We start from the raw sequence: 25,840 nt of genomic DNA, 5'->3' as shown, positions 1-25,840 counted from the left end.
ATACAAATTACTTTAACCCAAATCTATGGCTTAAAATTATCTGAAACATTTGATTTCAAAGAAAAGAACAGCCGTTTATTTTTGTAATTAATGGTGACTAAAGTCAGTAGCATATATAATAAATTTTTAATAATATGTGCATTTAATTGAAAAATTAGAAAACAAAACTTACATTAAAAAAGAAAGCATTGTAAAGAATGTGACTCCTTAGTACCTAGAGAAGATGGGCAAATTTCTCAGAACACTCGCTCTGGGGTAAAAAGAAAACTAAAAAGGCAACAAAAATCATACAAAATTTTCCAGCTGTTAAAACTCATTGGCACTGATAAGCCTAACTTTAGAGGGCAGTGTTTTCTTAATTCAGTCACTGATACCATTCCTATTATCATGGACAACTAGAAAAGAGATTTTTAATAACCCAGGGTTTACAAATCCCTAGGCTATCCATCAAGGGGGTCTGTGAACCACCCCCACCATCCCTCACCAAATCTTAAGATAGTGTGATAGATTCGTATTGTATCAACTTGGCTAAGTTGGAACTCTGTCTTCCAGATTTTCCTTCTCTACAGATTTCTAGGATAGCGTGGACCTCAATAGACATTTTGCATAAGATTCAGAAAGTTGAAGTGGAACAGTAGCCCTATTGTTTTTTCATGCTTCAAGATGGGTGCAGGGCACTGGCACTGTTGGAACTCATGCATGCTGTCACATCTGTAGGCTCACCTTGTTGGTGTGAGGCAGCAGAGGGGCTCCTGCCAGATCCTCCTGCTGGATCCGTTTCTCTGAATCCTGGACCAGATGCCTACTTAGCGCCATGATGGAAGGAACCAGTTTCTCCTTCATTCAGCTTGTCTTTGCTTCCTCTGCTTCACATCCATCTTCTCTGCCTGTCTGTGGATTTCAGGTGCTGGTGCCAGGCACAGAACTACAGCTTTACAGCCTTACTCAGACCTCTTAACCAGCTCCTGTAGTATTGTAAGCTCAAACCCCTACAGTTAAAAATAAAAAGATAAATAAATATTTGTATATTATATGTGCATATACATATATTTATGTAACAATGTACACACATTTTATATGTTCATTAAGTATATATGTTTATTATGTATTATAAATATAATATTTTTACATATTATGAATAAATATATATTATTAGTAAACATATAAAGTGATGTGTATATGGCTTTTCTTGAAGCTTAACTGACACATTGTATGTTAAAGCATAATTTTGAAAAAAGTGACAAATGTAACTGTCCTACAAATACGCAGCGAGCACAGCATTGAAAAGGTTTACTTATTAATGAGGCAATAAGCAAGATGCTAAAGATAGTTCAGGGAGGGATTCAAGAGACTTATAAACTAAAATAAAAGAAAGAATGCTGAAATTTGATTGCTAAATTAGATTCAAAACTGGTTAGTATAGTATATGACAATCAAATCATAACCTTTGGGATGATCTTCCTTTTGGAGAGAAATCTGCATCTCACCTGGACAAAAATCACTGGCAGCTTATCAACTTTCTATAAATTAAGATATAATTTTATAGTCTGGGTGATAATCAATACTAAATAGTAAGTCAGACAAAGTTACAACCCCAAGAATCGGATGAGCCTTAGGCAGACTCATTAGATACTGCTCTAGTAAATTTTTGAAATGTCACAGTTGTCCTTTTGCTTAATTTCCAAATTTTGAATTTTCTTTGGTGTATTTGTATGTATTTTTCTGCAGAGAACAGCCAACATCTACATTGTAGGGACTTGTAATTTAAGAAAAAAAAGGGGTAAGATCCACTAAACTAAAAAAAAAAAAAAAATGATCCCATTCAAATTCTGTAATGATTGCAAAAAATAAGAAAAACCTGCTTAATCCTAGAGGTTCTTATTTAGCTGATTTTTCCCTCCATTGCTATATAAAAATGCTCAAATATCTTGTATTTTTTAAACAACACAGCCATAAAAACCAGCTTATTGACTATTTTAAGCTACCATGTTTTCTCTTTATTTAACAATAGCTAACATTTACTGAGGGCTTCCTATATAGTAGGTACTTTATGTACATTGTCTTGTTGAAGCTTCACAACAACCCAGTGATGTAGATACTGTCACTGGCCTTGTGTTCCAGAGCAAGAACTCAGTCCAGGGAACTACATCACCTAAATCCACACCCATGGATATCTGGACCCAGGTCTCTCTCACTTTTGAGACCACAGATTTAACCACAACTATCTTCTAACGCCTCTCCTAGAAAACCCCTGAAAGATAAACAAATGTGTTTATTACATATTGCCTACCTCCTTTATAATCAATATGTAGTGTATACAAACTCTCTTGCCAGCTTGGGGCCTGGCACATAATACAAGTCAGTTCTCTCCATCTCTGCCCACCCTCCTATCCCTTAGTAAGGGGATGCTAAGGTTCTCTTTACTCTTCTTTTTTTTTTTCTTTTTTGGCAATGTCACAGTTTTAAATATTAAAGTTATAAAAATGATTCCAAAATGTACTTCAAACCCAAAATCACCTCTGTATTTCCATTGGCTTGTTGGGTTTCTCTGTAAGCTGTCCCTCTAGCATTTCAAATTGTGACCCAAATAGAGCACACATTCTCCCTCCTCCCCTCTCCCACAAAAAAGATACTCTTATTTCTGTGAGCCCTGGTACTGGTGATGTCACCATGAAATCTAAGCTTTTCTTTAATGTGTTCCTCCCCTACTGGGGATGGGCATGTGTAAACCCAGAGTGCAGGAACATCAATTTTACTCAGCAGTAAGTAAAGCATAATATTATTCCTCCCCTAAGATACTCGCATGGCTCATTCCCTGACCTCTTTGAAATTTTTGATAAAATGTCACCTTCTTAATGGGACTACTTAACCATCTCATCTATCACATACCTCTTAGCCCTCCCAGCCCTCTTGTCCTGCTCGATTTTTTTCTCTAGCACTTATCGCCTACTAAGACCTTATATAATTTACCTATTTATCATGTTTATTGTTACTGTCAGTCTCACTTCACAAGAATGTCAGCTTCACAGGACAGAGAATTTTGTTCGTTTTGTTTACCAGATTGTCACCACTGCCTAGAACAGGACACATAGTTACCACTCTATAAGTATTTGTTCAATGAATGAATGAAACAATGATTCTGATAGCAAAACAAGCACATCCATGTAATGGTATGAATTGTAAAACTTGTACAAGGATGGAAAAACATGTACCACATGTACTCGCCATCAAACTGGTACTAAGTGATCAACACTAAGGTGCTCACATGGTAGTAATACTCACTGGGTGCTGGTGGGGCGAGGGGGGGGCGGGTAAACCAATAGCTAATGGAAATGGGGCACACTGTATGGGGGAAGGACAAGCTTGTAGCCCTGGCTTGAGCGAGCTAAATGCATTTCATGCAACCAAAATGTTTGTACCCCCATAATATCCTGAATTAAAAAAAAACTTGTATGAATTGAAAATATCACACATCAATGAAAATAATTTTTTTCTACAACTTGGTGCACATTTTCCACTTAATATTTTTAAAGAAAACTTCTAACATTACAAAAATGAAAATCACTGTCACTTGGTTTAAATAGAAGGCAACACTACTAAATTATGAAATTAATAACTATTACATATGTACCACTTAAAATCTGTATTTCATTGGTAGCACACATCCCGTACTTTGGGAAATATGAGTCTGAGAAATTTAAGAAGATTCTAGATTAGAGATATAATGGAAATGAGCTCATTTTAGAAATGAAAAAGTAGAAGTTGAGAGGGTTTAAGGTACTTGTTCCTAGCTACACAGTATTTAGGGGTCTCTACTGCCTTACTACACGGCTTCTCCATGACACATGTTTGCTTGTTTCTAACTGTATTGTACCATACACAATTAAACAAATCCTCTCTGGCATTTGCATTTACCTGCCCATGAGCCTTTGTTTGTCTTGAACATTTCCTTGTGCTTACTGGCTCCTTCCCCATCACAGACCTAACTTACCTTAAATGCCAACTTCTCCATGAACTTTGTGTTTCTCTTGTATTCACAGCATTTATTTGTACTCTTTTGTATTCTATTGCTGTCTTTTTGTACTCGTCTTCTATTTCCTGCTTTTCTTAAGCTTTAGTACAGAAACGGCCTTATTTTGATCTTTCCCTCTAGCATATCTGGCATTATACCTTATACGCATTATTCCTTCTAAGCAGTTTGTGCTTGACAAGAGTTTTACAATAAGCGGAATTGAATCTTATTACTATTTGGGAACAAAGCACTAGAAAATGTGATGCTGGTGGTCTTTCTATTTTATGGGGCCCATCTGTTCGCTATTACCTGTTTCCCACCTGCTGTCATTACTAGCATAAAACTCCATCTGCTGCTTCCTCTTCTCTTCCAAGGCTGACTTGGCACTAAATCTGTCAGACCCTACATCAGAGTTGCCTAGTCAGCATTACTTTTCCTTAATGATTTTTACTAACATTCTCTTTTATTTTATTTGCCTCTTGAGAGTGTCTTTATGATGTGAGCGAGGTAACGAATACTAAAATCAGGGCAATCTATCAAAACTATTTGAAAAAAGGCACTAAGCAAGCATTCAGATTTGGGATTGAAGCGGGGGTTACAGATGGGAGAAGGTGACCTTGGGAAGTCCCTTAACCTTTCTGCTTCTCAATGTTTTCTCATTTAAGAGGAGAGAATTAGGTACAGCATCTCTAAGGTCCTTTGCAAATGTAACATCTCTGGTAGCATTGTCAGTGCCATCTCCTTCACAAGTCTCTCCTGATAAAAATGAATCCCTTCTTTCAACTCTGACAGTGCTTAATTCTCACCTATTTTACTGTCATCCCTTATCCTGTATTGCAGTCAAGTTAGCTGTGCCTTACTCCACTATATCACCTCCTTCCTTAATCGTGGGTTGTCGCAAGTAGTAACAGAGTCTTTGTAATTCCCCCAAATGCCTAGCGGAGTACGTTACAAATAGTATGTGCAATATACACTTAATAAATATGCAATGACTTAGAATAAATTAATGAATGAATTGAAAAAGTATAACATCATGATTATTCTGTGCTGAAAGACATTAAAACCAAAAATGCTATTGAACAGATCAGATAAAGAAATTTGAGCCAGGGTTACAAATTTTAGTCACCATAGAAAGTGACTCCAGAAAACAATATATAATTTAAATATAATAGCAACATATGGTATGTTTAATACATAAATACAGGAGCACATATAGAAGGAGAGGCCATGCCACAGAGTGATCAGGAGTGCAGACACCAGAGATGAACGCCTGGCTTTCATCATGACTCTGATACTTTGTATGAGCCTGGGAAAGTTATATCACTTTCTGTCTCAGCTTTATGTTCTGTAACATGGGGCTATCTAATTCACAGAGTTATTGAGAGGATTAAATAAGTGCCTAGCACATATTAAGTGCTCGATAAATGTTTACCATTATTTTACAATCAGTACTGAAATATTTCAATATGCCTGTCCTTTAGTGCACAAAATGGTAGTAATAATGGAAGTTTCTCCTAGAAGCACTGTGAGGTTTTTCAGCTTCTATGGCTATTGAACACATTCTACTTATACATTATATCTGTACAAAAATATCTTAAAAATAGCTAAAAAGCACTGAGGCATTTTAAAGGTGACTTAGATTCTGGCTCATCCCAAGCCAGTTTATTTTTCCAGGTTGAGAATCATGCAATATTTGCTTGTTAAAAAACTGGCAAAATATGAACTGCACATTATACTTTTCTTAATAAGGTTATGCATATCAGGCAAAAAATTAATGAGCATTGTCTTCATCTGTTTGGGCTGCTATGACACAAATGCCATGGACTGGGTGGCTTAAACAATAAACATTTATTTCTCATCATTCTGGAGGCTGGGAAGTCCCAGATCAAGGCACCAGCAGATTGGGGATCTGGTGGGGGCTGCTTCCTGGTTCATACATAGCTGCCTTCTGTGTCCTCACATGGTAGAAGCGGGGAAGGAACTCTTTGAAGTTCCTTTTATAAGGGCATTAATACCATTCAATAAGGTTCCCCCCTCAGGAGCTAATTACCTCCAAAGGCCTCGCCTTCAAATACCATCGCATTGGAGATTAGGTTTCAACATATATATTTTTGGGGGACACAAATATGCAGACTGTAGCAAGTTATGAATACTTTCCTTTGAAGCTTCAGAAAGAAAATTCTATCATATTCTTACTTCAGAAAGATCTTCCTTCCTTTTAGAGACAACCAATTAGTTTCAGAATCTTTCATTTAATGTTGATTCTGTACGGTTGAAGTTAGTGATTAGGGCGCAGGCTTTTTGATCAGAATAGGGATCACATCCTGGCTCTACCACTTTCTAGGCACATGAAACTGAACATGGTACCTCATCTTTATAAACTCAGCTTCTCCATCTGTAATACAAGAACAATAACAGCTTCCTTACCCAAAAGTTATTGTAAGAATTAAGTAAGATCACATAGAAGGCATTGAGCATATTGTGTGGCAGAGAATAAATGATCAATACATGTTATAGCTATTGTTATTTCTGATGAAATACAGTTGCAATTATATCAGCAAAATGGTCAATTTTAAGTCCCTTTTAGTAATACTGCATTTCGTAAAGAGGTTCCAGGTTTCTACAATACCAACTGATTGAACAATCAGTTCTCTTTGTGAAAGGCAAAATTTTGCTTGAGCATTAAATAGTCTTTTTTAACAAGGTTTTACATACGCTGGGATAATGATATTACCACAACGAGTCTCAATATCATCTCTCTTGTTGATGAAAGACTAACAGTCAACATAATTATTGCCTTAAATATAGACAGTTATACTTTCAGAGTAACAGGGAAAAGACCGAGATATTCTGGCAAGGATATGGGAGTGTTATTGAAGCAAGCGGAACTTCACCATCTTGCCCAGCTGAAGGACTATGAACGCTGACGGCATCTCCACCTGACAGCTCTACAACTCAGGGGGCTGCTTCAAGGTCAGTGTATGCATTTACATCATCTACCCCCTTCCTTCCTGGTTTCTCACTCCATTGACCACTGCAGGATCAAGTCTGGGAAAGTACATAAAAAATTCAACAGCCCAGCACAATCCAATCACGTAACAAGGTGACTTTTGAGGTAACTGAAAATATAAGAAAATGGCTCCCAAGAAACAGAAAATTATATTTTAAGTAGTTTGAGAAAAAATAGTTTTATAAGATTTTTATGGAGGTAGGGTGATGACTTAATATCATAAAGTGCCAGGGTATAAAACAATCATAGATTTAGTAATGAGCAGAGAAACAGCCTCTGATTTTAGTGACCCTCTTGAGCTCTGCTCTCATTCCCAACAATCCACTGACAGCTCACTGAGCTGTGTATGCATATCTTTTTCATTTCTGCACAGAAGTCATGCTCAGAAGCCCATGAGCTGTTTGAAAATGCCAGGCATCCAGCTGCCATTCTCCTAAGACACAGCGGATGTATAATTTCTTCATATATTTTCATAAGTGGCTCCTATGCATGGGGAAAGTCTTTATGAGGGTTAGGTTATCATAAACTTCTATTATGAAACAACCCATTACCCATTATCAGCCTCCATCACCTGGTATGTGCATAGAGGAGAGCATAGAGAAATGTCACTAGAGAAATATAAAATTGATGAAAAAATGGAGCAAGGGACCTTTGCCTAACTCTGTAAATTAAAGGTATTAGAGTATAACTATATCTCATTCATATTAGATCATTAAACCAGGGAAAGCTGAGGAGTACTAAGAACCTTGGTACTTAAAATATTATAACCATTTAGCATGTTCTCTCTCTCTCTCTCCTCTTCCTACTCCATCTCTGTCTTCCTCTCTCCGTCACGTGAAAACTGTTACTCAAAGGACAAAAGTACATTTGTCTGTGGAAAAATAATAAAAGTAATTTTCCTTATAATCTGTTATTCTTCCACAATTGTGAAAGCTATCATAAGATCCTTATACCACATAATACCACTGAGTAGCATAGACACTCTAATAGAGATTTCATCAAGCAGTTGCTATGATTATAAGTCTCTTCTAGACGGATGATTAGACTTTATTTACTGAGAAGCTGTTTCTATCCATCACTGTGCATGAAGGTATATAAAAATGGATAGATTTGAAACTGTGTTTACAAACTGAGTTTATTTCAGGTTTCTGAAAATTTAGATTCCGGGGACAGCCTGGCAGAACTCTTTTATCTAAAGACAGAGGAATCTTGGAGGAAGAGCTCATTCTACGAGGAGAGGCTGGGTCCAGAAGGTGACTTCTAAGAAAATAGGCTAGAGCACCGGAGTGGAATCAATTCTGGGACAAGATGGTACTTGGTTATTGTTTTCCCAGCGCTCACAGACTCACTTGAGTCCGCAACTTAAACTGTGTTCTCTCTATTATTCTCCCACACAGCATCTGCAGTCTTCCTTCCTAGCAAAAGTACGCATTTGTTGGTATTTTACCAGCTAATAGCTATTTCTTCTACTTGGCCATAGGCTCCATGAGGCCAGGCAGCATGTCTGTTTCATTCTCTGCCTTGTCCCTATTACCTAGTTCATGCATTGTTGAATAAATGAGCAGATGAATGCATAAGTACTAGGAAAAAGGGCAGCTTCAATAAAAAAATAAAGGACAAAAAATCAGGTACATTGAAGCAAAAATCAACATCTCCATTAGTTTCAATTACACTAATAAGGGCAGGGCATGGCACGCTTAGTGCAGATATTCACACAGTAGTCCCCTCTTACCCTTGTTTCACTTTCCATGATTTCAGTTGTCCATGGTCAACTGCAGTCTGAAAATATTAAACAGAAAATTCCAGAAATAAACTCACAAATTTTAAATTGCACAGAGTTCTGAGTAGTGTAATAAAGTCTTATGCCTTCCTACTCCATCCCTTCCAAGCTGTGAATCGTCCCTTTGTTCAGTGTCTCCATGCTGCACACACCTGCCCATTAGTCACTTAGTAGCCATCTTGGTTATCAGATGCACTGTCAGGTATTCCAGTGTTCATGTTCACGTAACCCCTATTTTATTTAATAACGGCCCCAAAGCACAAGAGCAGTGATTCCAGCAATTCAGATATGACAAAAAGAAACCATAAAATGCTTCCTTTAAGTGAAAAGGTGAAAGTTCTTGACTTAATAAGGAAAGGAAAAAAATCATATGCTGAGGTTGCTAAGATCTGTGATAAGAATAAATCTTCTATTCATGAAATTGTGAAGAAGGAAAAAGACATTTGTGCTGGTTTTGCTGTTGCACCTCAAACTGCAAAAATTTATCAAAGTGTATGATAAGTACTTAGTTAAGATGTAAAAGGCGTTCAATTGTGGGTGGAAGACATGAACTAAACGTATTCTGATGGATGGCAATTGCATTCTATACTAGCGAAGGTTTTTAGTACCCACTGGGGGTCTTGGAATGTGTCCCCCACAGATAAGGAGGGACTATTGTATCTTAGGCACCAAGCACAGGAATACTCTCCCAGACATCAGATGCCACCACCAGCAGCACAGACGCTGTCACTGGAAAGGGGGAGGGGAGGAGAACATAGTCACACTTGCGTTGTTAATAGGAATAAGGAAAAACAATAAAGGAGATATAGGAAAATGGCCAAGAAGATCATTTGTAGGGTTCACACGAGATGCCCAGGAAACTCTCAGAACTATTTGGGAAATTTTTAAGAAAATCTCAAGTTTTACATTCATAAATTTGTTTTGAGATTTTACAACTACTCTTAAAAACATTAACTGATATACTAGTGAGAGAGAAGAGCAGTTTATAGATAGATAGATGAGCGTGCGTCATTTCATACCTCTATGTGTAGGAACATGTTGGAAAGGGCAGAGATTGTTTACAATATACTCATAGTAGTTATTTTTGAGAAGTAAAATTTTAAGTGATTACATTTATCTCTTTATCTGTATTTTCTAGTTTTCCCTCATTAAAAAAGAAATCCTTATACTTGCAAACATTTGAAGAGTTTTAAAAATGTGCTTTCTTTTGAAAACTGATAAGAAAGGAAAAAAACAAATTACGTTTCTTTCAGTGTGCTAACTTAAGGAATGGAGAAAAAAAGGTAAAAGAGTACAGAGTCACTTGTAAAAGCCAGGAAATGACGACCAAGCGAGATAACGTGGCAGTGCAGTTCCTGTTTCCCGGACGCTTTCCTGCAGGTGAGCAGGTCCTCACTCGGCTCACGTATGAGACGTGAGGCTGGTTTAGAGTTGGATTTTTTGGCTCTTGGTGTGGTCTCTGCCCCACCTCACAGAGAAAAGGAATGGAAATGTCAGTAATCCTGTGGGCAGCCATTGCCTCCATCTTTCCTTTTCCCTGCAAGACCGTTCCTCCACTGACAGCACTGTGGGTCAAATCTGAGAGACGCTGGGACCCCTGGCCAATAGACACCTTGGCAGCATGCCCTGACATGCTCTCTCAGGCCAGAATTTTGTTGTAGGTTTCACAGAATACTGCCATTTATGTACACTAAAACCCTTAAAAACATTCAACAGAACAAAACAACAACAACAAAAAAGGTATTTTACTTTTTTTCCCTAAAAATGACAGGAAAAACTGCAAGTATATTGCACTTTGTCATTCACTGTCATCTTGATACTATCTTGTCAGATTTGTCTGTCTTGGCTGCTGCCTTCCTCTCTAATGACTCCTATTTAGGCAGAAAATAAAGGTTTTTCTAGGGGGACCAAATGAATATGATAAATGGAAAATGGAGGTGGATAATGAATAATAATAGGTAGCTTTCCATCTAGGCTAGGTGGAAATAATCCCATTAAAAGCAATGTCTTCCACTGGGCAACATGGGACAGAACCCGCAGGCACTTTCTTTGCTTTTGCCGACAGCAGCCCTTCGGCCTGGAATGTGCTCCTGCAGTTTGCCCAGTTGCTCTTTCTCCTCTATCCAAAGAGGAGTAGACATCTGCCGGCTTTCTATGCCCTGGGGAATCTGTCGTGTCAAAGGGGGTAACTATTTGAAGTAAACAACTCAACAGTTTTTCTCAGTACAAGAAAAGCCAAAGATCGATTGCTTTTCTCCATCCACCCGCTCCAATTTTTTGCTTCCTATCAAGTTGTCTTAGTTTTAGTGCCATAATTAAACAAAAACAACAACCACAGCAAAACAGGGTTTGCCAACCCCAAAACACAAAGAGTAAGCCTTTTACAAGTACCCATGCTTGATCCTTCTAGGCTCTGACTAGAGACTAGGGATTTAGGATCTTTGGTGGCAAAGCCTTGGCTTTTTAAAATGCAAACTGGTGAGTCATAGAAAGAAATGAAGTTGGCTTTACCTGAGTAGTTTCTACTTCAGATACTCTGTTTCCCACTGTGCCCTGTGGCCCTATTCAGGTATGTTCTCTGCCCACAAAGTGGCTTAACATTCCCATGCATGAGAGTTTGTCAGCTGTTGATAATTTGTGCAGTAATATCTCCCCCTAATAATAGCTGAAGACCTTTAAAAAAAAAAAAAAAACTATCAATCCCTGTGAAGAAGAAGATCAGGAAAATTAAAATGTCCAGAGAATAGAGAGGAGCATACCGACCTCATCTACCAGCAAAGTGAGAGATTTTGGAACAACTCTGTGTAAACTGACCAGATCCCTCCTCTCCCACCAATCTTGTAAAACCTGAGAACTTCACCAAACAGCTTCCCCAGCTCACTCACAACCATCCCAGGCAAAAATAATGATCCCAGTTTTGGAATTTCCATCGTGCTTTGGTCTTATACTGGAAACACAACTGTGAATAATAAAACTCGGTACTAGAGTTAGATGTGCTCTTGCTAATGACTCCAGGTACAGTGCAAGCTCCTCCACTAGGGAATGTCTCATCCACTGTGCTTCCCACAGCTCCTAGCCTAGGTTCTGGTATACACAAAGCTTTAATAAACAATCATGACTGATAGTAAGCCAAAGAGAATTTAAGCTACTTTACTTTTACATGGTTAACTAATGTTAGAACTAAGACTAGAACCACATCCCCAATCCTTCCCCTTCCTCCCTCCACACAGTCTCACCTGTTGTCTCCTCAAAGGACAACTTTAATCTTTAGTGCCATTTTCCAGCTCTAAAGCCAAACAAATAAAACCTAACTGGCTCCCCGTCACCTGGGGAGCCTGGGACTCCCCATCAAATCTGCTTACCGCCTGTTTCCTCCCTCTTCGTCCCGTTTCATAAACCAAAAATCTGGGAGTCATTCTTAATTTCCTTCCCTTGTAAGCTTCACGACCAAGTCCCATCAGATGTGCCCTCAAAGTATATCCAAAATCTTTGTACTTGCTCTACTGCCTGTTCTTTTCCTAACCCGAAGTATCATATCCCTCAACTCAACTATCAAAATAGGCTTCTTGTTAATTACCCAAACTGGTCTTCCTGTTTCTAGCCTTGCCCATCTCAAATCTTTTTTCACATACAGTGAATAAAATGGACTTTAAAAAGAAACTGCCAATCATATCTCATCACATCCCTGATTAAAAGTTTCCATCACTTTCCACTGCATTTAGGGAAATACACAAACCCATTCCCATGGCCGGGATGACCCTCTGTGAGCTGCCCACTGCCCACATCACATGACCTCATCATCCGGGCTGCTCTTCCCTATGATCGTTATTCTCCAGTCATACAACCAATTCCCACCTTAGCGCCCGTTCCCTCTCCTGGACCATTTTCCCCAAGACCTTCTCATGGATGCCTCCTTTTCATCCTTCCAGACTCAGCCTAAATGTCACCCCCTAGACAGGTCTTCCTTGACCACCTAAGTAGCCCTATCCCTGTTGTCATCTCCATCACTGTCCATTGTTTGTTCTTCATAGCACTTACCACCACCTGATGTTTTCTTGTTGGTTTTCTTGATATTTTTCTCTCCATTCACCTCTGTCTTGTTTACCACTGAGTCTCCATTGCCTAGAACAGCTCCTGACACATCATGGATACTTAATAAATATTCACTGATTGGCCATTCTGTTCAGATACCAAATTATATTTTCCAGTCACTACACTTTTACAATCCTGTGTTTCCAGCCAAACTCTACAGTGTGTTCTTTCTGCATACTCAGTGTTTCCTAGAACTGCCCAATGATTGAATGAATGCATTCAGGGCCAACCACTGCTAAAAGTGTGAAGTAGGTCCCATTTGTCTTTAGGTTCTCCATTTAAACTTCTTGTCTTTCCTAGCCCACCAAGAGGTGTCACTACCTTTTCTGAGGCCCTGTAAATTTATTCATCCTCTAGATGGTCAAGACTACAGACAACCAGGTGGCTGGTACACACTTTTATGTACATATCACTGAGGTTGGCCAAGGGCCTCATAATATTCTGGAGAGTTGGTATCAGAGGTTTCTGCCCAGAAAAAAATAATTTAATGAAATTTCAGTTCTCTAAGTAAATTATATTGTTACCACTATCTGACATGCCTTAGGGACAGACTTTTTTTTTTTTTTTTTAACTGGGGAAAGGTTTTTTACTTACTCTCTGGGCCAGCTCCACATGTTCCTAGACCAATTTGCTGTTTGGATGTTAGTCTCACTGGCGTCTCAATACAGGTGTCTCTGTATAGACAAGACATGGCTCCCAACTCATGTTAGTGTGGTCACCAGCCAGGTGGGGTAGAAATGCACAGTGGAGCTAAATATTTCTCTTTTGTCAACACATAATTTAGGTCAGCGTGATCTTTCTTGATTCTCATACAATATAAGGCAGTTGGGTAGCTTTATCAAAAAAGATTTAAGTATGTTTAGTTTTTAAATTCTCATTTAATTCATTACCTTTGTTTCTTCTTTGCATAATCTTTGACTACATATATGTATGTAGGTGCCATATCTAGCACCTAGAACAGTGTCTGGTACATTATAGTGTATAGGCACTTACAAAAAGATTTGTTGAATAAATATTAATAATTTCTTTTCAAAATATTTTGAGAAAAGGAATTGATGGTAAGGTTATCACTATAAAAATTATTTCTTCACCATGGAAGGACTACTTAGCAGTTTAACAACTGAAACATTTACCTCTGAAATGCTGAAAGTACACATAGAGCCTTCAAATATCCATGCTATTCTTCTGTCAAAAATTCACTTGAAATGTTCTGATTTGGGCTAATTCTGAGAAATCTGATGAATCACTACTCTTGGCAAGACACAGAGAATACAGCAGCTCTTCTCACCATGAAATCTTACTTCAAATGTAGTCAAGCAGAGTCTCTATATTTGTGCATATGAATAAACTCTCAAGGAATCTAAATCCAAATCTGGGTAATTTTTTCCTTTGTTAGACATTTGTTTCCTTGGATAAGATATTCCCTACCCTTAAGATAAGAGCACATCTTGATAATACATCATTTGTCGTAAGTTTTTCCCCCTAGCACAGATATTACCTCTCCAAATTTGTTAAAATTAATTATATTTTCTGTTCCAATTTTGGGGCACTGCTAAAGTAAAAAAGATTTATGTGTCCATCTCTCTATGAATGTAGCAGATTTAGTTTTGAATCAATAAGAAAGAAAATTTGATGATTTTTAAAAATTTACATACTTGGGAAAAAAGAAAAACATTTTAGGTTGATAAATGTTATATAACCATAGCAACCCAGAAAACATAATGTAGATTATTATCAAGGTTCCAAAGTTGTGTATATGTTTTCTACACATTTTTATTGTCTGTCCAGAGCCTTCATTGAGACCATCTGGCAACACTCACTTCCCTTTGCTTCCTTTCCATCAGTAATAAATTTTGCTGTTTTCCATTTGCTCAGTCATGTGCCCCCTTTAATGAAGTAATTGAAGCTCTCAGGGTTTAACTTGATGCTGCTCCTAGATTACATTTGTGTTTTCACAGTTGCCTTCAGGGTTGCAACCTCAAAGATTAGCTCAAAGTGGGAATTCTCAGCTCTAAAATGATATCACTTGGGATGGGGGCATATCCTGGAGACTCTCAAATCCACCAAGATAGATGGAAGGAGTTGGAAGAGGTTTTGTTTTTGAAAGGACAAACTGTATGTATGTGAAAAAGCCATAAGAGAAAGGGAGAATTCTATGGAGTATGGACACTGTCCAAAATAGTTCATAACCCTGATGCTCTAACTGAAATTTAATTGAATAAGGATGGGGATACAAATTAAACTTTTCTGAGTTACTAAAAGCAATTTAAAAAAAAATTCCTTTGACTATCTCTTTCAACACACACATACACACGCACGCAACCTTTAGCACAGATTGCCTGAAACAATTTCAGAGGTTAATGCTACCAGATGGCAGTGAGATGTGGGAGTTTTTAATACAGCCATCAGGAAAGCAGTTAGGAGCTGAAGTCAGGTTGGCCTTCTGGTTAACAGATGTATAGTTCAATGACTTATGCTGTGAGAAAAAAGAAAAGAAGAGAAAAGAAAAAAAAATCACTGATAGTTCCTGTGATATAGAATCTCTCAATGTAGATAGTTCTGATAATTTAATGTTTCAAAAATATGCATTACTGGCACAACTTCTTAATAGGAAGACACAATATACGTGAGGAATTACCCAAAATAATAAACTAAGCAGTTACTTGAACAGACTGAGTTTTTGTGAATCCTTCAAAGTCATGACATAGTCATGAAACAAAAAATTAATTTCAAAATTTAAAAAAAGATTGCTTGAGGCCAGGAGTTCAAGACCAGCCTGAAAAAGAGCAAGATCCTGTCTCTACTAACAATAGAAAAAATTAGCCAGGCGTGGTGGCATTCATCTGTAGTCCCAATTACTTGGGAGGATCACTTGAGCCCAGGAGTTTGAGGTTTCAGTGAGGTATGATAATACCACTGCACTCTAGCCCAGGCAACAGAGCGAGACCCTGTCTCCAAAAAAAAAAAAAAAAAAAGATGGGGATTGTTGTAAGAAACAAACATGAAAACATAAGAGAATCTACTTTAGGTGGTCAGAGTGGGCATCTTTGAGGAAGGTACATTTCAGCAGAGACAAAGATGACAAGAAGAAAGCAGGCCTGAGAAGAATTTGGGGAAGAATGCATGGGGGGCACATACTATAAAGATTTAAAAGACGAAATTCAAATATTTTACTTTAAGGAAATGTAAATCCATTGAATGCCAGTGATAAATAAGTATAATCTAGACTTCCACAGTTTCCCCCTCCCGTTCCCTCCTCTCCCCACCATGGAATCACTGCTCGCCTAGCTTGGAAGTTACACCTCATGGTGAGAGCAGCAAGTCCCTGAAATGGGGGTGGTGAGATAGAGTTCTTCAAGGAATCTATTAGGCCAAGTCTAAGTCACATGCCTACACCTTGGTTTTCTCATCTTGAAAATGGGCACATTGGTATCCATCTCACAGTGTTATTGTCAGAATTATATTAGATAATATAGAATACGAAGTAGCTGTTACTTATGTTGTTTCACTCCTAGTTTGAACCCTTAAGGTACAAGTTCTCCTGATAAGCAGTAGTTATTTAGGCTTTTTTCTAATTCTAATTGCTGCTATTTCCATCCTGGTTTCTATTCTCTCTTCTTGACATTTCATCGCTTTTTTTCCTTTATTGCCTCTTCTGTTTCCTGCCACATTCTATTTAATGAGTCTCAGTTTTCAGACTTATGTTGGCCTTTCATAAATACCACCGGTCAGTCTGACAATTTCTTTCAGTTTATAAGGCAAAAGGATGTTTCGGGCATAATTTTTAGGCTTTTGGCTCATCTCTGCCCTCATTTTTAATTGATGGCTTTGTTTTGATATTGAAGGAAAATAGATGTTGTATTCTTGGTTTTCTTTTTCTAAGTCCAGAATCAGCCTAAAAACTGGAGGTAACAGACTGTTATTCTCTAGAACAATTTTTCATCCTCAGCACTTTTGCCATCTTGGGGCAGGTAATTTTTTGTTGTTGGGGCTGTCTACACACTGAAAGATGTTCAGCAGCATTGACAGCTGCCAGTATCTTCCCTGTCCCCCACACTGATGTGACAACCAAAAATGTCTGCTGGGGGTTACAGTCGTCCTGGTTGAGAGCCTTTACCCAAGCTTACTCTGCCAGGCACTCGGCTAGGTAATTTCCATCTATCCTCCTCTGTGCTATGAGGCTTTTTTCTAAACAGTATTTACATATTTTGTCCCAACTTAGGTGACTCTGATCACTTTTTTGAACAAACAAAGTTTTTCTAGTTCCTAACCCATAGGCTGCATCTTGGACCTCATGATATTGTTGACTAGGGGACTTAGCCTAGAGCGTGTATATGGGTGATAGCCATATATATAGTTCTATTCACTAGTATTCATAAAGCAACTTAACTGCACCCTTTTCCTAAATGACTTGTAAGCTCACTATTGTTAAAATATCATAGCTCTTTAATTGTAAAATATCATTGTAGGATTCACAATGGATTTTTTTAAACTTAAAAACATTATATTAAATGTTCACAAGTATTGTTTTTACCTTGATAAACCATAAATGGTAAATATATTTGCATTTCACTTTATTCCTCAGAATTACTCACAGATTGAATCTATGGATGATCTTCAAATTTTAAGGTACATTAGAACCATCTTGGGAGCTTACTAAAATGCTTATTTCTGGGCCTATACTCTTTGTTATGACTTTGAGGGGGAGCAGTGGTCCCCAGGGATGCAATCAATTCTAGACAAACATCTCAGTTATTCTGACGCAAGCAGTCCACCAACGTACGTTAAGAAAGATTGGTCTACGCCTTCCTCACATTTAGGATTTAAAGATTTTTCTAAATCGCTGCTGGTCCTTGGATACCATCAAGTATCATTAGATACTGCTATTCTTAGGCTTGATCATGATCTTGAGATATTCTAAAGAGTACCAAGGATTCATTTACACTCTAGCTAAATTTGTAGTTTTGCTTCTGGTAATTAAATGATGCACCACCGGGAGTTGAATAGCTTGTCTTATAATCCAGCTGGGACCTTTCAACAGATGGATGTTTAATGCTGTGGTGCTAGACTTTCATGATGCTTATATTGGCTAAACCAACCTCTGCTATCTTAGGAAATTCTTCCCCAATTCTCCCAAATTTGACACTTTCTACTGTCTTTCAACATATTACCTGAGGTAAAACAGATAATTTAGATACAAAATAACTTTGTTTTAAAACTGCATCATCATGTCAATTTTAAAAGAAATTTCAAGTGACAAGAATATATGTTTAAAAATTTACCAGAGTGTGATGTTACTAATGCAAATCTCCTAACTGAGGTGACAACTGGATAATCAATAGTTTGTACACATGTTAAATTTGTGTGTGTTTAGTATTGACAACTACTAATCAACTTTACTTTCTCCCTAGTGGCTGGCAAATTTCATTTGACATTGATTATAAAATATATCAAGATTTTCAAAACAATAAGGTATTTTACAATGAAAAAAAGCAATTCTTATAAATAAGATTTTAAGCCCAAGTTTTACATTGCAAATCAGTAGCAATGTAACATACTTCTCAATGATATTAAAATGATTAGTCAGATTCATTTGAATGGGGAATTGTGTCTCATATGATATTTTTAAAAAAACAATAAATTTTACCAGTACATGAAAGGAATAGTAAACTTTCCCAGTTAGTGGAACTTACATTTATATCACGCATACTAGTATACATAATTAGCATGTTCTTAGTAAATGTGCCTTTTTCCTAAATAAAAAAAGTATAAGCTAATTCAATAATTAAAGCTTAACTTCCTTTTCCCAGACAAACCACAGAATTAATTAGAAGATACAGAAGTGGGTTTTATCAGACAGAAAGCTATAGGACTAAGTTGGTAAACAAAGTTAATACCAGAAATTGTTTAGCTCTGTTTGATTTTAGAAGCGCGTGTTCCTCGGTGATAACTTTAGAATCTATTCCAAAATTGGCTGTTTCTATCTATGAGATGTGCTAATACCTATTTTATTTGGTAGGTTAAGAACCATCTGACCAATTATTCTTATTCTATTCAGAGAGTACAAAGAATAGAAGCAGGTCAGGCGAGATGACTCACATCTGTAATCCTAGCACTTTGGGAGGCCAAAGCAGAAGGATCACTTGAGGCTAGGAGTTCAAGACCAGCCTGAGTAACATAGCTAGACCTGTCTCCAAAACAAAACAAAACAAAACAAAACAAAACAAAACAAAACACAGAAGCAAAAAGAAGTGTACAAGTTTCCTTATTCTGGGCTATTCATCTTATGAATAATCATTATTTATCCACCAAAGCTCTCTGATAAGTGTTATTTGAAGACTAGGTAGACAGCAAAACTCAAAGTATTGGAACATCTCTGAAGACTATTAAGTAACTTGCGTCTTCACTCCATTAGAAGCACCCCCTATACATTGAAAAACATTTATTCTGATTCATGGCCAAGTTACAAGAAGGCACCAGATCCTCTACCTTGCAAAAGCCCAGCAACACGAAGAAGTCCTCTCTGTTATTTTTCTCCCTCTGCAGTGTTATGGAAAAGTAAGCATGGGGTTTTTGCCAAGGTAAAAGCTCCTGGGATTCATTTTTTGGACTTGAAAAGCCTTGAAGTGCATCTTCAGTGGCTGGGTTGTGGAGCAGAGTGCTGTGGCAACCAAGGTACAACACAGCGTCGGCCTCAGTGGCCACAGTGGACAGGGTCGTGGAACACAGAAGCATCACCACGGTCCAAATGGAAGGTAACGAAGGCCAAAATGAAGGCAGTGAAAACCAGAAGAAAAAGGAAGAAACACATGGGGGCAAAACTGCAAAGAAAGACTAGCTAGAACTTGTCCATTTTCAAAAGGAGAAGAGAAAGAAAAGGGAAAATCCCAAATCATTTCCTTTTGAAACCTACGAGACTGTGAATACAGCATTGCCATTAATAGCAAGGGAAGTCAGAAGGATAACCATTTTGGGCTTCAAAGATGTGTGAGGTTTGCAGTTTGTTAAATTTGAAGGGCCAATTCAGCTGCAAATGTCCAGTGTCTTGTGGAAGAAAAGAAATAAAACTCAAAAGAGGATTTGGGAATTTTCACAGAGATGTCATTGGAAATGGAAGGAGTTGCTGTGTTCTTCAAGGGAGAAAGCATGGAGATTAAGCTTCTGTAGATGGCTAAGGATAAAAGTTTCAAAAATATTCCCATTTAGCAGGTAGGGGAGAGAAAACAGGCGTCTTTCACAAAATTCTGAAAATGTGTCAAGAGAGTTCCATGGCAGAGAGCACATTGCAAGGAAAGGGCTGGTCAGCTGTGTCAGCGATTTTGTTTAAAGACCAAGGGGAAATCGAAGGCAGGTGACATATGGTGAACACTGGAAAGGAATTAAATCAGCTTGTGATAAGATGAAGGCAAATTTGAAGGAAGATCATTTGGTGACAATCCTCTAGAGATCGTGCCAGTGACCCCTTATATTTCATCTCTAACTCAGCCTGAACAGATGGCACAATGAGAATCTTTTCACACAAGTGTTTCATCTGGATTTATAACCCAGTCAGCTCTGTTTCCTTGTTTGCCTCCAGAAGGGCTAGCAGCAAACTCCGTCTGCATTTCCAGAGGAGGCAGAATAAGGCTCATCAACAAGATGTTTGAGATGGCTCTGCTTTCAGTTTTATGAAGAAACTTTGTGAATTAGCATTGGAATATGTTATATAGGACAATCTCTCACCACCATAGACCCAGGATTTATAGAATAGCTATGTTTTAAATGAGATACAATTGGTGTCAGAACTACCAGGTTTAAGCATCTTAAAATTAGCTAATAAAAGATTGATAAAATTATTTTTACATCAATATTAAAATATGGTTTCCTGTAAAAAGTGGAAATATGGCACTATCTTAATTTTCAAGTTTAGCAAATCTCAAACCAAACCTTTTTACAGTAATAAATCTCTCTGTATTATATTGAAGCCCTCTCTATCCCAGAGGTTTGAAATAAAGCCTAAAATTAACACTCATTTCATTTCTGTAAAATACTTCAAATTTCTTTCTTAATGTGTGGCACTCCCCCAGATAGATAGATAGATGTCTCCATCCTGAATTTTGTCATTGCTATTTCAAATGCTTTATCATATTTTGCTATACTGTATGATGCATTAGAAATTAGTGAAGAAATATGACTACAGTTTGATTAATTACAGCCCTGAAGTTATAATTATGCCTTTGGATTAATCAAAGTAATTTCCTCTTTTATAACAGAAGTAATCCTTTTATAGACATAATTTTTATGCATAGATAATAATCCATTTTATAGAGTTATATCTGGTTATAAATAACAGAACATATTGCACTAACCCCAGTATTCTCATAATAACTAAAGGTCAGCAACCAAACCAAGCACAGGAATGTGGCTGGGCTCCAAGAATGATCTAGAATGATCCAGGCAGTGTCTGTGCTCCTTCCTGCCCTTCTGCTTCATTGTTTTCTTTCTTTGAGGACTAGCTTTCTCTGCTCACTCCAAGTCAACCTATAAAACGTGGAGACCAAGAGCTTCCTGGTTCTATGTGTTAGAATTTGGCCATTCAGGGAGAAACTAAAAAAAACTCTCAGTTCCAATTTTAAAATTCCTAGGCAAAAGATTGGCATAGTTTTTCATCAGCTCTCCATTTTGAAATGAATCAACTCTGCCCAAAGAGTGGGTCCAGAGAGGAGACTGGGATTTTTGACCTACTCTATCAACTGTGGACAGGAGCTGTGGATATATAAGACAAAATGACTGCTCTGAATCTATAGCCATTATGATGGGGAAGTGGCGTGTGTGCTACCAGAAGCTGTCCTACAGAGTAATGAGATAATTCAGCCCCTTTGGATTAAAAAAAAAAAAATTTGCTTGGACGAAAACTACAACCATAATTATTATTTGGGTCTGTTTAAAAGTTTAGTTGCCTGTTGGAAAGTCTGGTGGAAAATTGGGTGAGCATGGGGACACGTTTTTAAAAACACAAGACAGCTGGTGTTATTTAATCACTGCTGATAAGGAGGGAAGTTTAAGGCTTAGAATTGTTCTTGGTTGTTGTTGAAGATACTTGAGTTGCTGACTCAACCCCATCCACTGCAGAGACGAGAAAGTGAAAACTCATCTTCCCCGCCTCCCTGGCAGCCCCAGGTGGCCCTGTTACTCAGGTCTGGTGCACAGGATGTAAGTGTCGCCTCTTCTGCTCTTTATCCTGCCTGAAATCCCGGGACAACTGACGTGCATCAGCCACCCCTAAAGATGGCAGAGCAGGAAAAGAGGAGAAAACAAGAAATTGTGGGCTGCTTGTGCTTGGATTCCTCTTGTACAAAGTAGATAAGCCACTCTGTAGGGTTTTTATGAGACATGGCTGAACACAACCCACTGGATATATTAATAACTATCCCAACATCAGGAAAGTGGCAAATATTATAGAACCCTGGTACCTGAAAGTAGGCAATTTTTAGTGCAACTCTTTTTTTGCCCTTATGTTTGTTAATTTTATGTGTCAACTTGAGTGGCCACAAGGATGCCCAGGTATTTGGTCAAACATTATTCTGAGTGTTATCTGCATAGAGGAGAAAACATAATTTATTTTCTTTCCCTCTTTTAGGTTCTTAGTTGAGACACTCCGGAAAACAAAAGTCAAATTAACAAAAGAAAAACAAGCAGAAATTTATTAATGTGTGCTACACCTTATCACTCAGAAGGAGCCTCAGTTTAAAAGCATTTCTCTCTCCAGGCAGTGGCTTAGGGGCCTTGCTTAAACGGTATTTCAACAGAGAGCCATAAATCCTATATAGTGACAAGACAAAGGAGACAGTAGTTCCAATCTTTTAAAAGATAGGAAAATGTAGGAAGATAGTAAAATCTGTTCCCAGATTCCTCCGGTGCTTGTTGGTGCCTTCTCTGGGCAGATAAGCAAGTGCTGTCTCCAGTCAGGAAGGATTTATGTCCTGCCTCCGGGCAGACAGAGCCTGAGGCAGAGTGTTCCCTGCGCTTTCAGTGTCTTTAACTTAACAATCCTCAATATTGTGAGGAGAAATTATTTCGGTTTCCTTTACTTGTGAGGATGTTTTTGGATGAGGTGAACATTTGAATCCATAGACTCAGTACAGCAAATTGCTCTCCCTCATCCAAAGACCTGAGTAAAGCAAAACGGCTGAATGACAGGAAACTCCTCCTGCCTAACTACATAAGCTGAGACATTGGTCTTTTCCTGCCTTTGGATTTGAAATGAAAAATTGACTCTGGGTCTCAATCCTGCCAGCTTTAAGACTGGAACTTACACCATTGGCTCTCCCGGTTCTCAGACCTTTGGACTGGAACTAGAACTACACTATCAGCTCTCCTGGGTCCCCAGCTTACTGACTGCAGATCTGGGGACTTCTCAGCCTCCACAATCACATAAACCAAATCCTTATAATACATTTCTCTCTCTCTCTCTCTCTCTCTCTCTCTGTATATATATAAAATATATGCATATAAAATTCTCATAGAGGACTCTATTTGGAATAGAGGACTCTATTCTCATAGAGGACTCTAGGGTAGGCTGAGTAAGAGCCCTCCCAAAGATGTCAACATTCAAATCCCCAGAACCTGTGAATATGTCACCTCCCATAGTTAAGAGGATCTTGCAGATGTGGTTAAGTTAAGGATCTGAGATGGGGAGAGTATCCTGGATTATCCAGGTGGGCCCAATGTCAGTCATCATGGGGTCCTTATAAGAGGGAGGCAGAAGGGTCAGAGACATGGATAAGAGATATGAAGATGGAAGCAGAGTTCAGAGAGGAAAGAAGATGCTACATTGCTGACTTGGAAAATGGAAGAAGGGGCCATGAGCCTAGGAATGTAGGCAGCCTCTAAAAACTGGAAAAGGTAAGAAAATGGATTTTTCTCTAGCACCTCCAAGAAAAATAAATATAACCCTGTGGAGCCATTTTAGACTTCTGACCTCCGTAATTATAAAATAATAAACATGTATTGTTATACTACTAAGGGTGTGGTAATTTGTTACAGCAGCAGTAGGAAACTCACATAGCGGCTTCAATTAACAACAGTATAAACACAACCAGATTCTTGCAGGAGTTCCCAAAGAATCACACAACCTCTAGTCACCTCTCAGATCCATTTAGAACATTGCAGGGGCAGCATGGAGCCATGCCCTTTCAGCAGATTAAAATTTTCGTTTCTAATTTATTGAGAATAGCAATGTAGACTTAATGGCAAATCTAGTTTCTTTCATCCAAAATTGGCTTTTGAACTCGGCTACCTAGAGGTTTTTGTGACTGGGTTGTATCTACTGAGTGGAAATTTCATTTGTGTGACATTTGATATAGAGCTCTCTGAATGCATGATTAATTTTTGCAGATCAGATATTACCGCATTATCAAATTTATAGAAAGTAGCAAGGTAATTATAAGGCAGCTATTTTCAGCATACTCTACCAGGTTATTTCTCTGCCAAATCATTATGCCCTGGGAAACAGCACAAGGCATTATCGAAAACAAGTTTGTTCTCATGAGCAATCAGTTCGGATAATTGCATCTTTATTATTGATAGTTCCCTTAGGAATTTTGGGTCTTGAGATCTGCTCTGCTCTGGGACTGCAATTCATTAAGGTTTCCATCCTGAGCCAGTCTTAATTAAACTGTGCTACTTTTCTCTTTAGTGTCACATAGCTTATTTTCTCCAGCAGGTCACACTTATTGTAGAAATCCAGCTGTTAATTTAATCTGAGACCCCTTCCTATCTGTCATTTTGAGGAATTTCCTGTCAGTTTACAAGTTCAGCAATTTAGCTAAATGAACATCAAATATACCTGCTTCCTCAAAAAGAAAACAAAAAGCACAAAAGGAACAAACAAAAGAAAAGAAAAGAAATACAAGGTAGCATCTTGGTTTGCATCTGCTAGAAAATAAAACTAGTACTTGGATACATTCATAAGCTGACACCATGCTTATGGCAATAATACTAGGTAATGAATTTAGCATCCTAAATACAGATTAATTTTTAGTTCTCTTCATTCTGAAATTAAACTGCCTTGTGATTGGTATGGCATGATATGATAAACACATTTCTGGAAGATTCATAACTTTTCATCCACTTTCCAATAGGATTCTCTTAACTGGCTATAATCATTCTTTACTTTATGCACAAAGTGAAAGCGATTTGTTTGTCTCTTTACTTGTTTGTTTTCACAGACAAGCAATAATGCATCATTAACTGCATCCCTCGTTAGTTGTCATTATCAGTTTTGAGGGATAACTTTGTCTCAGCAATACAGGTTCTCTCTCATTAGGAGTAAGAAAAAAAGGGTCTCTTTGTTCATCCAACAATCTAATAAATATTCATCGAGTGACTTCTTTGTGAAAGGCTCAGTGCAAGACAATGCACAGAATATAAAACTAAGATAGGCTCTATTTTCTGGCAATTTACTGAGGTAAGTTGTATGTGTTGATTCACTTTCTATCTTGAAGAAGAACTCAAGGACTCCTCATTGCACTTCCTTTCCCCTGCCCCTCACTCATCACAATGTCTGGGAGAGAGGATTTGATAACAGAAAGTCTAGAGAAAAAGTTCTTAGTTAAGAAGCATGGTGTAGTCATGACGTTAATATAGGGACAAACAAGAGAACAGGAATAAAGAGAAAAAAAATGGCACAAAATACATTTAAAAAGAAAGACTTAAAAGAACTTAGCAATTGATTGTCTGTATAGGTAAATATGTAAATAAATTTAAAAGCCAGTTTTTTTCTTTAATTTTTTAAAAATACATACAAATGCTTAAAGCAAAAATTAAAACACTGCCTTATGGGGTTTAGTATAGTTACATAGATATAGATATATATAATACATATGAAAATTATAGCATAAAGGATGGAGTGGGGTAAGGATAAATGAAAATATTCTCCATTGTTACATTAATATGAAGCAGTAAA

At 37.8% G+C, this 25,840-nt stretch overlaps 1 long non-coding RNA gene across 1 annotated transcript in view; it reads right to left on the bottom strand.

Moving 5' to 3' along the window:
- Positions 1-951, bottom strand: part of LOC123639501 — a 43,636-nt gene extending 42,685 nt beyond the window's left edge. Inside the window, exon 1 of the long non-coding RNA XR_006735743.1 lies at positions 724-951. This is a non-coding gene — a long non-coding RNA (uncharacterized LOC123639501). The remainder of the gene's footprint in view (positions 1-723) is intronic.
- Between the last annotated feature and the right edge of the window lie 24,889 nt (positions 952-25,840).

Source organism: Lemur catta, chromosome 6, assembly GCF_020740605.2.
Source record: "Lemur catta isolate mLemCat1 chromosome 6, mLemCat1.pri, whole genome shotgun sequence".
In the NCBI taxonomy this organism is placed as follows: domain Eukaryota; kingdom Metazoa; phylum Chordata; class Mammalia; order Primates; family Lemuridae; genus Lemur; species Lemur catta.
Note: the sequence above shows the minus strand (reverse complement) of the source record. Positions and strands in the feature narration are given on the sequence as shown.